This window comes from Folsomia candida, unplaced genomic scaffold (assembly GCF_002217175.1).
Source record: "Folsomia candida strain VU population unplaced genomic scaffold, ASM221717v1 Fcan01_Sc007, whole genome shotgun sequence".
In the NCBI taxonomy this organism is placed as follows: Eukaryota; Metazoa; Arthropoda; class Collembola; order Entomobryomorpha; family Isotomidae; genus Folsomia; species Folsomia candida.
Window position 1 is genome coordinate 5,643,236 of NW_019091199.1, and position 15,122 is coordinate 5,658,357.

A 15,122-nucleotide genomic window follows, 5' to 3' on the forward strand; every position below is an offset into this window, starting at 1 on the left:
ATGTTGCTGTGTCCGGTCAGAAAAGTACATTACGATTATTGATAAAGGGGATCAAGATCTTCTTTACACAATCGTTCAGATATCTCTCCGAGGTCATGGTGGCTGTGGTCACGAACGGCTTTGAGACGTCCCCCAATGAGTCAAATCCTTGCCGATTATGTGCTCTGTGGGAATTTTGACTTTGGCGTATATTTGAAGGAATCTTTAAACGTTTTCTTATTAGTACATGAGTAGTACTTCCTCGCAGGGACTTCATCTGGATCAATCGAGCACTTGGTCTCATCATCCATGAGAAGAATCACGGGCATGTTTTGCTTGACTAGTTTTTCAGCAATCTGCCAAGAGTTGGGCTTTGCTCTTTTTTGCTGACCTTGGTTGTACTTTGGTGCAGGGGTCGCCCTATAGGATTTGACCCCCAACTTCGTAGATTTAATGTCATGTAAATTTAATTTTGCTATTTTCAATTTGTAGCCCTAATTATCATCTGATATCCAAAGGTTATTTTGGCATCCCTGCTGAACTTCACGTATTACTTTGGGGGACGCTACACGAGCAGGACGATTTTTTTATTTTTTGAATTCAGCATTCCTCCTCCCCTCATACATATCTAAAACTCTGCAAATTGCTCCATTATGAATTTTTTCTCTTTCGAAGTGGCTATTAACCATTATCCGAACGCGCCCGCACACGTTTTCGTAGTAGTGGCAAATTCTTTTTTCTAGGTGTTCTGAATTTTTTGTTCTCATTTTTTAACTATTCGAGATATCGACTTCTGGTTTTCAGATTCGGGTAGAAAATCGCATGGACTACAAAACTACCGCGTTCCAACTCAGTGACAATTTTTCTTTCATACAAATAAATATACTTTTTCAAATGTTTCTTTACTTTCCGACCGAATCCTAATCTTGCACCAATGGTACAGAATAAACGGGGGATAACGGAAATTTGATATAATGTTGCACCAATGGTGCAGCCGAAATGGTTAAAATGTGGACTAAATTTTGACACGATTTCAAGGTTAAGTTATGTCAGCCAAGGCCAACTAAAACTTTCAGTTAATCCTAACCATTGGTGCGGAATATATCGATTCCTCCAATTATTTCGCACCATTTTGCGTTAACAATTGTTTGATACCAATTGTGCTACAAATTAGGGTTAAAATGGCCGTGGGACTTATTAATTAGCATCAATTGATGCAAAAATATCGCTAACAGACAGACAGACAGACGGACGGACGGACGGACGGACGGACAAGAGGAATTCAATAGCTCTCATGTTACGCAGGGTGAGCTAATAACGAATCATCCCACATATTGATATTCCACTCAGGAAATTATGAATCCTTTTAATGCTTAAGGGATATGAAACTGTGCCATTGTTAATTGATTGAAATTGATCGGTCTAAAATTTAAAACATTTAAAATTTAGATTTTGAAATGTTAAATTGGAAAGCTATTTAAATTCGTATTAAGTAAGCGGACCCCGAGCCCATTAACATGCATGGGAGCACCTCCACCGTCGTCGGCATGTGGCGGATTTAATGTTTCAGGGTGATATCATATACATATTGCTGCTTTTATGTATGTATATTATGAGTCGATATTGATTGATTGGAATTTGTTGACTAACAATGGAGGTCGCCCAGCGTATGCACACAGATTTTCACAAAATTAGTGTCAATCGATCAGAAATCTGATTATATGAAATTTGCAAATGACACGATCTCCCAATGGTCACGTTTGGCAGATATATTTGCATCCGAAGAGGAGAAAACGCACCCTAAAGTTGACAATTTTACACTTTGCAAATTTACTGCGCGTTTTCTCCTCTTCGGATGCAAAAATCTCCGCAAAAACTTGACCATTTGGAGATCGTGTCTTTTGCAAATTTCATACTGATCAAATTTGTGATCGATTGACACTAGTTTGCTCAAAATCTGTGAGCATGCGCTGCGAGACCTCCATTATAAGTACATATTATTTAAAATGCATATTTTAAGGGGTACATTTACAAACTATGGAACAAGTACCTACCTAAAACAATCGAACGTATCTCTAAGAACAAGCTGAACAAAGTCTAGACGTTAGTGAGCAATTTACCAATACTTTTAATTGATTGGAATTGCATAGATTAACGAATGAGTCAAAAAGAATGTTGCAACTTTTTTGTCTCAATAATGTCTGGCTTTACTGCATAGAAAGATGAGGATAAAGCCATCATCAGATTACGTTTATGCATATGAAGTCTTTTATATCTACATGCTGACCAATCCTCTTTAAAAAAACGTGTAATTTTGGGCTCATCCGTTTTTATACAACTTCCTAGAACAAGAAAAACACGAGTTATATAATACTTTTTTGCGTACGCATGCATACATAATCTCTTCCACCCGAGGCCCTCCATAATATAAATATGTCATAATAATTTTATTAAGTAAAGCAAAGTGCAAATGAGGATAATCCGTTCTGCCAAATTAGTTGAAAGTCAAATCGTCATGTCATGCGAATTCTGCTCCGTTTTCATCAGTGCCACATAATAATTCGCCAATTATGTCGTTTGAATGCGATGAATTACCGTCACTTAAGGATGAGGATGAATAGTCGCTCTCTTTTTAACAATGCTGTAAAATTATCCCAATAAAAAATGATAGATCATACCGAGAGGAGCTGACAAGTAGCCAAATATTGTACCAACCAGCAGCAGCTTCCGCTTTCTCGTTCGTCTTATGAAAATTCTGTATGCACATATTTAGACAAGTTTCCCCCAATTAAGTAAATCATTTTTGTCGCAATGGGGGCATCCTAAATGCGAAATATGCAAGTTTTTTTTACTTATTTCATATTTCATGTACAGATATTTCGGAATATTTTCAATTTCAAAATTCTGTTTCCTTTTTGGACATAATTTTAATTATCTAGGTTTTAGGTAGCTGCTGAAAATGGCACGAGTTTCGTGGCACTGGGTTAAACGACACGATACGATATGTATGTAGCTTATTAAACGCAACAGATCGGAACAGACAATACGTAGATACGTACGCACATTGAGTAATCCAAGCAAATTGTAACACAATTTGCAAAGATTTAGTTAATTCGAGGTTTGTTATGTGTGTGTGGAACAAATGTGTTTAGGGTTCTGATGAGGAAACTATAAAGTAACGGTTGATGACACTAAATTTAAGTTAAATGTGTGTTAAAAAACGTTAAAAATTCAGTGGACTGGGCCGATTACCTTCCGATTTACAAAAAAAAACGACTAAAATAACCAGAAATTATGTGATTCTCAAAACTTTGCGATTCTCAAAAAATTATGCGATTCAAAATTGTGCAGCGAAAATTGCCCACGTTAAAATTTATTGATCTTCTTCGCATACTTACTTCTTGTTAGCACAAAAATGATCAGCAATTTTACGATTCTCAAAATTGCAATACATAATTTTCTTCACATACTTAACACAAAATGAGACATGAATTTATCCACCTTCCTTATAAATTACAAGTAATTAATATGATGTCATCATCACCACCCTCACTCTACAAATGTGCATATGAGGAAAGAACAATGATTATGTACATGCAAATGTATACATAATAATGACACATCAACCAGTTTTTTTTTGCACGTGCAAATTTTTGCCCAGAACATAATTGAGATATTTACTTGGAAATTGCATAGAATTTTGCATCATCCTACCTCTGATGATAATGACAATCGAAACACATAATGAATGGACTGCGAATAATAACCATTGTAACAAACTGGGCAGAATCTCAGCTCCCAATCTCACACTGCGAATTGAATTGTATGGCCAAACTTGCGCGCACATGGCGTTTGTTCGTGCCACGTTATTGTTACGATATGGCTCAATTTAATGCATTGCTGACTGGCTTCTGCTTGCCCAAGTTGAGTTAAAAGTTAGCTCGTCTTGGTCCCAATTATTTATTACTGATTCAACAAATTAGACTTCCCATTGTTGTACATATTGCCGAAAAAGAGCATTTTGGTAATTGTTTATTAGCCCAAATTACGTAACTTGCTACCATTTTGTGCAAATTTGGCTGTTTAATTCGTACTAAAACAGGGGATTGCTAGAAAAAAAAATTGCAATGACAATTAGCAAGCAAATTTTCGCAACAATGTGCAATTCGATATATGTATGACCAAAAATGGATATTTCCTTAAAAAAAACGTGTTACATGTATTGTCTCGGTTCCAATCTGGTGATAATAAAAATTGGCCAAAGTAGTCAATTTGTGCGAACATTATTTTAATAACATGTTGCATTCTGTAATTAATTAACACCGCGCTTTGTAATCAATCATAGGTAAATTTAACCTTTGCCTTTAATTAAGATGCGGTTTAAATCGCATGATTCAATTCAAGTCCATCTTGTTACATAATCGACGCTCCTTCGTTGTGTTACATCCACTTTGTAACATTGCTACAAACAATGTTACAACAAACTCCTTGACGTGATTGGAAATAAATTGGCGTGGCCAAAGCGTGGTTTTTGTACATATTTTCAACGAGATCAAGTCTAAACTTTGTATGTTCATGGTGTTTAGCTTAATTTCAATTGAACTGGATGTACATATCTGTAGTTGTTAACTAATTAGTTTAATTATAATATTGAGGGAACTCACGTCAACGTTTGTAACCTTCGTAACTGCGTAAGGTTTGTAAGCTTACAAACTTTTACGAACTTTTACACACATTTCTAAGGAAAATTGACTTACGAACTTTTACGAAACTTAAGTGGTGTTTATGCTTCACGTCATCGTCACGTCCTCCTCCAAGTCCGATTTTTTGATTGGTTAAAATTTTCAATTGTCGTAGTGACAATTTCGCTCAGCCAATCAGAAAATTGGATTTGGAGGAGGACGTGACGATGACGTGAAGCATAAACGCACCTTTACGCACTTCAAACGCATGTTTTTGGTTCGTAAATAATTCGAGTTTGATATTTACATTTCCTATTGAAATTGTCTTAGAGACGAATTGTCAATTGTAAATTTTTTGTGATCTCGTCCCATCAACATGCAAATTAATTTAATTATTTTACAAAAGATTGCTGCCAGCCGAAAATATTTGTCGCTATCCGACCAGCCCCCAAATGTCAAATCTGGGCTAAATTGACACACTTCATCCAGAGGGGTATCAATCGATCGGTCTTGATCATACGATCATTTTGGTATATTATAGAATTTTGTGACATAAGAAATAGCTATGTAATTCCTGAAAACCTGATATTTTAGGCAAAAAAATTCAAAAATAATTACATTTCATTTGGTGTACGCTAGGATAAAGTTGGCTAGCAACATTTTGATGATGTTTTATATACGATATTTTGATTTTACTAAAAAATGTTTACGAAAATGTTTACAAAGTCAACTCACGTCAAGAGTGTGTAAGCTTACAAACCTAACGCAATTACGTAGGTTACGAACTTGACGTGAAATCCCTCATTATAATTAACAGATTATGTAAATATGGCTGGTTGACTGGACTGGATGAACACATTTTTTTGTGGCATTGACATTTCAAATCTTAATTAAAACTGTGATACAATGTTGTGCAGTCAATATTTTAAGCTAAAATTGGTTTTAATGGTGGAGAATTATCGCTAATTTTAGCTAGAATCAAAATTAATTACTACTTTAAAATCTTTTTAAAAAATCTTAAAATTGGCACAAAATAATAAAAAAAACTTCTTTTGGCGTTGACATTTCAGATTTTAATAAGCTAATGAGCTGTTATATAATGTTATGCAGTTAATTGAATTGATTTTATGGGAGTAGGATTATAGCCGATTTTAGCTAGAATCCAAATTCAGGTTGATTTTCAAAATCTAGAAAAAAAATCTTAAACGTGCAATTTCTGGCACAAAAGTAAAAAAAGCATAACGCATTAAACCCGAGTTTCTATTTCATACATAGTTTTAGCAATCCCACCGCACCCCACTTGTTCAATGGAGATAAGTACGATTGCTACTTACCTACACACACTCTTGAGATGTTCATCATCAAGATAAAAAGTGAAAATTATCTCGAGGCTAGACTTTAAGTTAATTTAAAGTCATAAGTCATCCCAATTTCATAATTGCAATGCTGCATGTTTGGTAGACAAAGGATTCACCGTGTGTGTGCACCTACCTACATTTCTCTAAACTGAATGTGTAACTATACACACATTTGAATATTATATTTAAAATCTGTCCTTATCTTATTCTTGCGGCAGATAAGCGGTGGGCCAATACTCGTCGTCAAGCCTGGCGTGGCAGAAGAAGAAGAAGACGACGATGATATTGTATGGTGATCGCTGGCAAGATTACTGTAATATTTTTTGCATAGCATTATTTATTGATGATTACCCAATTTTCAATACTTTCAATTTTCTTTTCCACTGATTCAAATTTCAATCAATAAATTATCAACGGGATTGTCGGACGGGGATGTTTTGTAAACAGGCGAACAATGTTGGAGAGATAGTGTACATGTCAACTTGTAAAGTGAGCCTTATTCAGACGCAGTGGCTGCAGAAGCCGTGGGGACATCGGGGGACATTAGAATTGTGGGATAGGGGGGGGAGGGGTTTGTATAAGATGGACAGATGATGGGGACATCGAATAACCGTGGGAACATTGTCCACACCCTTCCGCGGCCACTGTTCAAAATGACATGACGAGTGTGTAAAAGCTTTTTTTATGATACAGTCGCATTTCACAGATAAATTGACGACTAATTTAGCTCGCACACAAGTCTTTTCATGGCGTGCCTAATTGATTACTTCTTCTCCTTGTGGAATGATGGACCGTGCAATTGGCCATTCTTGCTTGTTTGAAAACCCATTCACAACTTTGTCAAGTGTGTAGAAAAGGAATGTTCGTGTTTCAGAAATTACATATGAGAACTTGCGGAAATTGTGGCTTCCGTGCTCTTCACCAATTGTATTATTTATTTTCCAAATAATAAATCCTGCATCGGAAAATTGTAGCTTATAATCCTCTTTTTATTAATCCTCCTTAACTTTCATTTTGTAACAAATAATTGTGAGAATTACATTCAAAATTTGGAAAATAAAAAGGATATTAGTAGCTTTTTAAGTTCAAAATATTTATTACCAGAAAAATTGTTGACCGATGTACAATACTCACATGAACATATGTACGTACATAGATATGCGTGGTTTGTATTGTTCATTTTATGAGTATTATTACCACTCCTGTGATAAAAGATGACTTTTACATATTAAATTTTTAAAAAAAACTTTGCAAAAACGTAATATAAGAAAGTGGCGAAACCAAATATGCTTTTTAATGTAATCCGCAGAGGGACAGACGGATGGACGGACGGACCAGGAACAAACATAAAGTGGGGTTCTTGTTCTCACTTAATAATACAGGTAAAAGTGACAGCGCTATAAGTAAACAGGTAATTATTAGGCATGCTCATCAAATTACTTAAAATGCTTACTTGTCACTGCAATTTGTGCAAATAGTGACATTTTATGTAATCTGTGGAGAGACGAATACTACAATTTTCTCATTCTCAACTTTCTTACCTCACTAATGTCACATTAGTACACGTGACTGTCTAGCGTCTTTAATTGTCCTGCTGTAATACATACATATTTAGCAGGTGTAAAAATTCTTTTAAAATCGCTGCACGACGAGCCAACGAAAGTTATGTAAGACGATGCGGTAAAAATTTTCTCTGCGAATTTCAACTTATCAAACGTTATTATTATTTGATCTTAAAGTGAAAATGACCAACCTTGGCCTGGTTAATTGATTCATGCAGTCGGGATTTCCCCCCATTTTTACACGGTTGTTGTACTTTCGTCAATAGAAAAGTGTGACACCTGTCTGTCCACAGATTTGTCTGTGTCATCCTTACTAAATATTGAATCATCTTTTGCTTATTAACCAAGCTGACTTTTATAATCTGAACTTGTTATAAAAATAGCATGCAGTAATAAATATGCACTTATGCACACTGATGCAACTTTCATAATAAACATTCCACCGGCTGCTGCCACATCATATTTTTACTGGCAAAATGACAATGACGAAAGTAAGTGCATCGTAAAAAATACATTTGGTCCTATCTCCATTGCACAAGACTTCCCATCCCAAATTGTTTAAATACGGGCAGTGGCCGCGGAAGCCGTGGGGACATTAACATTGTAGGATAGGGGAGGGAGGGGTTTGTATAACATGGGAGATGATGGGGACATTGCCCTCTGTCCGCGGCCACTGAATATAAGCACGAATTAGTTATTCATAATAAATACACTGTAGTAATAATAATAATGCTTTTGCGGATGGGGGATGTACCCCTTAAAAATCGTCATGAAAGTGTTAATGTGTTGGTCCTTAATTTAATTTGGCTGCAACGACGCCTGTCTATGACGAATTGATAAAATAAACTTAAACAAAAAGCGTTGTGCAACAAATTGTGAGAATTTGCTCTTCAACTTGGGAAATGTATTTATTTTGAGTGATTAGTTAGTTAGGATGACAAATTGTTTTCAATGCACTTTGCTGCATTTCATTTTTTATTTCATCCGTTTTTAGTGAAATAAAGTTCAAAATTTTGCTAAAAAATGCAAAATGAATGGACAGACGATGGTGAACACAATGCATATGCAGCACAAGGTTCATATCTGCACTTTATAAATAACGCCTATTGTTTCAAAGTAAGTCAAAGTCAAAACCAATTTAATGCTATCGCTACCTTTTTTTTAGCGATATGAGGTTTTAAATTCAATAAGTGCATTCATTAGTGCAAAAAAATTATCGAAAATGCAAACTTTTTCTCATCATGCTGTTCAACATTAAACCTTTATGCAGCTGCTGCTACCACTGTGATCCTATCCATACAAGTGCATACATACATAAGCTAATTAATTTATAATTCCTCTTATACACAGCTAAGGGCAGACTATTTCATGCTGCGTGGATCTGCTGGCTTGTGCCAGCAACGAACCATTCAAGTCTGAAGTTCATTATAATTGACGAAAGAAACTGAAGATAAATCATGATCGCGTCGTTCTTTCACGTGAATCACCGGAAGTTTTATGTACGATTTGATAAAAAATAATCAGAAGCAAATCCTTGTGCTCCAATTTTATAGTGGATACAAACAGGCAAACTGGAGAATTGAAATTGAGTTGCATTTCTGCATTTGTTGTGAATTGATAATGAACTGCTTAGAAGTTCAACCCAGATATCTGCATATGCATTATTATCTCTGGTAGAAGGATTCACCTTTTTTGGATAGATTTGAATAAAATTAATCCACTTCCGGTCGTATGTGCATGGGTTACAAAGGTTTGCCTTTGCTTACATGCAACGCACACGTACAGACTGATTTTAAGGCTTGGGTTATGTGGACAACAAAAACGATCAAGGTTCAGAGCACTTGTAACTAATTTACCAACACTTAGCTATTTATGTACACAATGTTACAATGAATTGTAATTGAACACACGGACTTACTTATTGGACACGGATTAATAAGTCTGAAAATTATTAAATCATAATTATTAAATCATAAATACATGTAACGTAGCCCTTGTCCCATTTATTGGAAAAATTCGTAAAATCTGTTCTCATCTCTCTGTTTAAATAAACAAAATCTCTTGTATGTACCTATTTTCTTTTCATACAACAAAATGTGACCGAATTTTATGAATGTATTTATGTATAACATATATTTATTTATGCATTACTTAATAAACCCCATGCGACAATCGACTTCCGTGAAGAGGTGCACCGCCCCCACACACCACACACCCGAAGGAAATGTAAATCTGGCGTGTCACAACTAATTAATAAAATGTTGCATAAATTCCTGATGACAATTAGAATTATTCTGAATTACATTTTGAATTGTTGCATCAATTTTGCTCAAGGAAAATTCGCCCTGAATCTGCTACTCCTCGTCATCATCACACACAACACACTTCATTTACAAAGATGAGAAGGTGATAACTCAGGCTAGAGTCAAAATTAAGATTTGGATGGGATAGATACGAGATGGTGACTATTGACAATGACGATGGCCGATTAACGGACTCGAAACGTCTAACTTACCAAAGTTAAAATAAATGAAATGCTTAAAAAAACTTTCTCTTTCTGTGTCCACTAATCTCGGTCACCAAACAGTATGCTTTCAGACGTATGGATGGATGTATTTTGCATAATAATAATGCATGAAAATGAGAATGAGACGCAGACGACGGACGGACCTCATGACCGATGATGATGATGATGGTCAGTTATTTATTTCGCTTAATATTAAAATAATGCTGATCAGTAATTCTTCTTTTTGACACGCTGTTAAGAAGAGCAGTTATGTATTACGCGTTGGGAATTAGGCAAAATTTGTATATGTATTTTAATAAGTAATTAATGCAGCTTAATTAAAGTAGAAAACATACATGCATACAGCGATTTTGCTACACGATACATGAAAACGTTTGCGATTTCGAATATGCAGAATCATAAAAACATTACTTATCTGTGAGGGAAATATAATTTTTAAAATGTGCAAAATTTGTTACATTTTGAGGATTTTTTGTATATTATGAATATATATTATGCATATTATAACAATTAATGAATGTAGCTTGATTAAAGTACAGAAATTTCATTTTACATAGTTGATAATAAAATGATCTGGCTACACGATACCTGAAAATGTGCACAAGCTCGAGTAAAATCATGAAACCCGTATTTGTCAGCGAAATCTTACAAAAATATGCGAAATATGTCACATTTTGAAGATTTTTCATTAAAGGACTGAAATGGGTATTTCATACCAATTTCAAGAACACATTATTATTGTAGCTACACACATACCTGAAAATATGCACAATTTCCAGTAGAATCTGCTAGCGAAATATTATTAAAAAATATGCGAAATTTGTTACGCTTGAGGATTTTACTGTACGTATATTTCAAACCCATCCTGAAAATTTACGCAATTTTAAATAGACTCATAAAAACAGTATCTTTGAGCAAAACATTATTTTCAAAATATGCGAAATTGGTCACATTTTGAAGATTTTTTTTAAAAGGACTTTAAACATATACATATTTCAAATCCATTTCTGGAGCACATACTTAGGTATCTATTTAGCTACACACATCATAACCCACTAACTTTACGTATGCGTACGTGTAGATGGATTGCATAATAATTTTGAGGAAGTTAATATTTAATCAATCATAATCAAGAGTCATCAAAAGATTAGGACGGTCTTAAATGCAGAATCGTACTCAATAAAAAAAAAGTCCACCGCCTTCACACACAATGTTAACCAAACCAATTTTACGATTAATGATATTATCAATCAAAGACAACAGGTGTATTCAGCTCAGCAACCGTTTAAATTAATCCACTCTGTAATTATGGAATAAATTGGAAATGGGGCGTTTCTTCTACGAGAATTAATATACGTACGTACGGATTGTTTTATCATAGATCATGATAATAATTATTGTTTATTTACTTTCCTTTGCATGCATTCAGCTTACTTTAGTAGACGAATATGGACAGGATTCAAAAATTTATGTAATCCTTACTCATTCAAAATAATCTTTACAGTTTGAAAAAGGATTAAGTAACGAGGAGATCACATACTTGTAACTAAATAGTACACGTCATCCCTCCTCTGTAACAATAAATAAACCGTGGAAAACGAACGTAAAAAAGTGGCGTCATACAGTAAAATGTGAAATGACACTGTATGAAAAAATTATTTTATTTATGACCTTTGACCTCGTGTTCACGGCCATGAGATCAAAAATATTGACGGTTTTGTTTTGACTTCGTGGTGAAATTTCCTTTAAAATGACACCCCATTTGAAAATTAAGAGTAAATTTAATTTTGGACCACACCCCCTCGCGCGGTGGGGGTGGCCCGATTGATCCCATTATCTAACTCGACCGAGAACAAAAAATTATAAGCATAATGGCAAAAACGGCGTTTGATTATGATGAGGCGTTCTGGAGATATCTTTTGTGCGGCCGGACAGACGGACAGACAGACGGACGAACGGACAAAACAATCACAAAAAGCGGCCTGACGCCACTTGACTAGTATACGTCATCCCTCCTTCTCTGTAACAATAAATAAAGTATACGCGGACTTAGTCACGAAAATTGTGTAGGTATCTATTTATGCGCTTTTATTTCTTTCAGTGAATCACGCAGTAAACATTTTATTGGCCAAATTGACACAAAACGTTCCTCAAATGTAACGGAATTGTGTGTTTTAAAAGGGCAAAATAAATAAATTTTTGCAAAAATGTTTACACTCTTTGCCTACATAGAGTTGCACAACTTCAAGTGTGCACATTGTCTGCTTGCCAGAATTTGAAAACGAATTAAAGAGATCATTTCAAGAAGGGAAAGTTCCATAAATAAGTAGTAGCACAAGTATTTGGGTGAGTGGATGACAATCTTTGCGTCATTTTGTTATATAAGAAGAGGAATCAGAAAGAATTTGAAATTCTCATTGTAAAAAAACTGGTTATCTATTGAACATGATTTTCACGTTTTTTAATTGATCTTCAATTTAAAAACTATTTTTAAAAATTGCAGATTATGCAAATCTGACTCACCGTACTCTTCCAAATAAACGTTTTTTACCTATGTAACATGCCCATGAAACTGTTCCTTAAATAAATAAATCCTTCTTACAGGAAGTTAAAGTGTCCACATGTGACCACACCAACACGCATCTTCTCCTCTTGAATGGGATTATTGACCCATTTAAAAAACGTACAGTAGACACTTTTCCTATTGCGAAATTAATAAACTATACACGCATTGCGTAAATTATTTAATGAGTGATTACTACCAAACCAATCTGGTTGTACATGCATATCAATGTACATAAATTGACACACTTCGCTCAAATTCAAATGATTCATGCACCCGATTGACATTGTATCCTGGCAAAATGTAAGATTATTATTATTACCACTGATGCATTCGGTAATACATTACCAAAGATCTGTATCGTCCATTTTTTCATACAATAAACTGCTGACTCACGAAAATTAGGGGGACTAATTACTCTGAGATGAGTGAAGACTGAATGAAGGCGGATAAATTGCGTGTGTGTTATCGGATGTTCAAAACGTTTCCTTCTTGCCCGATATGTGTAGTTGGACATTCTTTTAAAATAAATTGTCCATTGAGCTGTCAATAGTCTGAAATTTTAAAGCCATTACAATGAATGACCACAATTACAATTACAATTACTTGACAATTATAATACTTATGTGTGACGATTGATGATGGAAAGATGTGGGTGACGAGGACGATGGCGATGTCATGTCGCAATCGGAAATGGAATCATTCATCATCACTTTAAACGTGATATAAATATGCATCCACTCCGTCATAATATTGTTGTTACGAATTTGTTAGTATTATTGTAAGAATTACGGCATATTATTAGTATTATTCGTTAAGTTCACCATTGTTGTGGGGGAAAATACGAGTAGATCAGTGGCCGCGGAAGGTGTGGGGACATTAACATTGCAGGATAGGGGAGGGAGGGGTTTATATAACATGGGGAGATGATGCGGACATCGAATAACCGTGGGGACATTGTCCCTCTGTCCTTCCGCGGCCACTGGTCGCGGACATGCATATGTATATGCACGTAATAATTAATATTGCATAGTAAACGTATAATTTGTATGCATTTTATTTTAGGGAACATATCGCCTCGATCGACAGCCATACTACGAAACGTTGTACGTAATTACATTTCTCATTGTTGTAAATTTTTAGAAACACTTTCACCGTCTGGTCTGGTCGAAATTACATTGTATCGATTAGCTCATTGACTTTGTGTCTGTCTACTCAGAGTTTTTTTAGTGGTCTCATTATGGATGGGATAACATTCGTTTTTGTAGCATGTGCAATTTCAAAATTTGAAATTTCAAAATGCGTGCCTAACTAACGATCATTCTCGTCACGGCCATAGGACGAAGGAGCATAACAATGTGAAAGAATTGCATTTGCAGCGAGATTTTATCCGCATTCTTTTGATCCATCCAAACAGAGGGGAAATTCCTTGCTGCACTTTCCTCTTTGTCAAATAATTTTAATAATCATCTCAGGTGCGAAGAAGAGATGAAGATGAAAGTTAAAACTAACTGGGCAAGCCATTATTTATAGTTTCATACATTCATCAATGCAACATTATCCTCGGAGGTCAACGAAGAAGAATATGATAAATATCGAGAAATTTTTTACTTATTTAGTTACTGGGAGCGTCTCTTCTTAAGTACAATTAAAAATTGTACGTATACATTTCTATAAAAATAAGCAAGACTGACACTGCAGCATTATTGGTAGAGGATGGATATGTATTTATTTTTAAGGGTTTCATATGATGACGACGGATGATCAAACTTTGTGGGTGTGTTCCCGAACTCGAATAGATCGCAAAAATTTCAAAATATTTTTCCATTCTATTGAATATTTCTAGGTTTTCTGACATATTTATAAATATTTCCGCTATTATTTGAAAAATATGTAACTATTTTTGATACTTTTTCTAAAATGCATATATTTTGTAAGTATTTCGACGATAAGAGACGATTTTTTGCTAAAAGAAATTCTACTACAAATAATTCAGAGCATTATATTCAGAAATACACATTTTTGCGATTTTTTTTTGTTTTTACGGGTTTTTGGTGCATATCTTGTAAGGGTATTTTTTCGTAAATATTAGATACATATTTCCTCTATTTTTTGTAACTACATATCCGCCCTCTGATTATTGGCGATTTAGTGTCGTCCCTCGTAAGAGAATCCTCACTTGAAGACGAATAAAAAAGAAGAGTTACGTGTACCACCACTAATTCACGTTGGATTATGCGTGTATATAGCGTATGCAAAATAATAATGAGTGGTCGATGAAAATAAATAGCGACGCGAAGGTTGAAGTGACCAATCGTGGCATCCACCAAGCAGCAGACACACTTGTGCATGTATAAATATCCATCTGAAAACGTCCCACTGCCAAAATAGCATCGCCGAAGAAGAGTGTTTCCTCCTGACCTAAAAACAGTTCAGCGACAGAAGATCCTG

At 35.0% G+C, this 15,122-nt stretch overlaps 1 long non-coding RNA gene across 1 annotated transcript; it reads right to left on the reverse strand.

Annotated features, from left to right (window-relative positions):
- Nucleotides 1-7,146: 7,146 nt before the first annotated feature.
- LOC118436322 lies at nucleotides 7,147-7,885 on the reverse strand. The gene is made up of 3 exons (XR_004835363.1): nucleotides 7,773-7,885; nucleotides 7,561-7,613; nucleotides 7,147-7,416 (listed from the first exon to the last, which is right to left on the reverse strand). It is a non-coding gene; the product is annotated as an uncharacterized LOC118436322 (long non-coding RNA).
- Nucleotides 7,886-15,122: the final 7,237 nt, after the last annotated feature.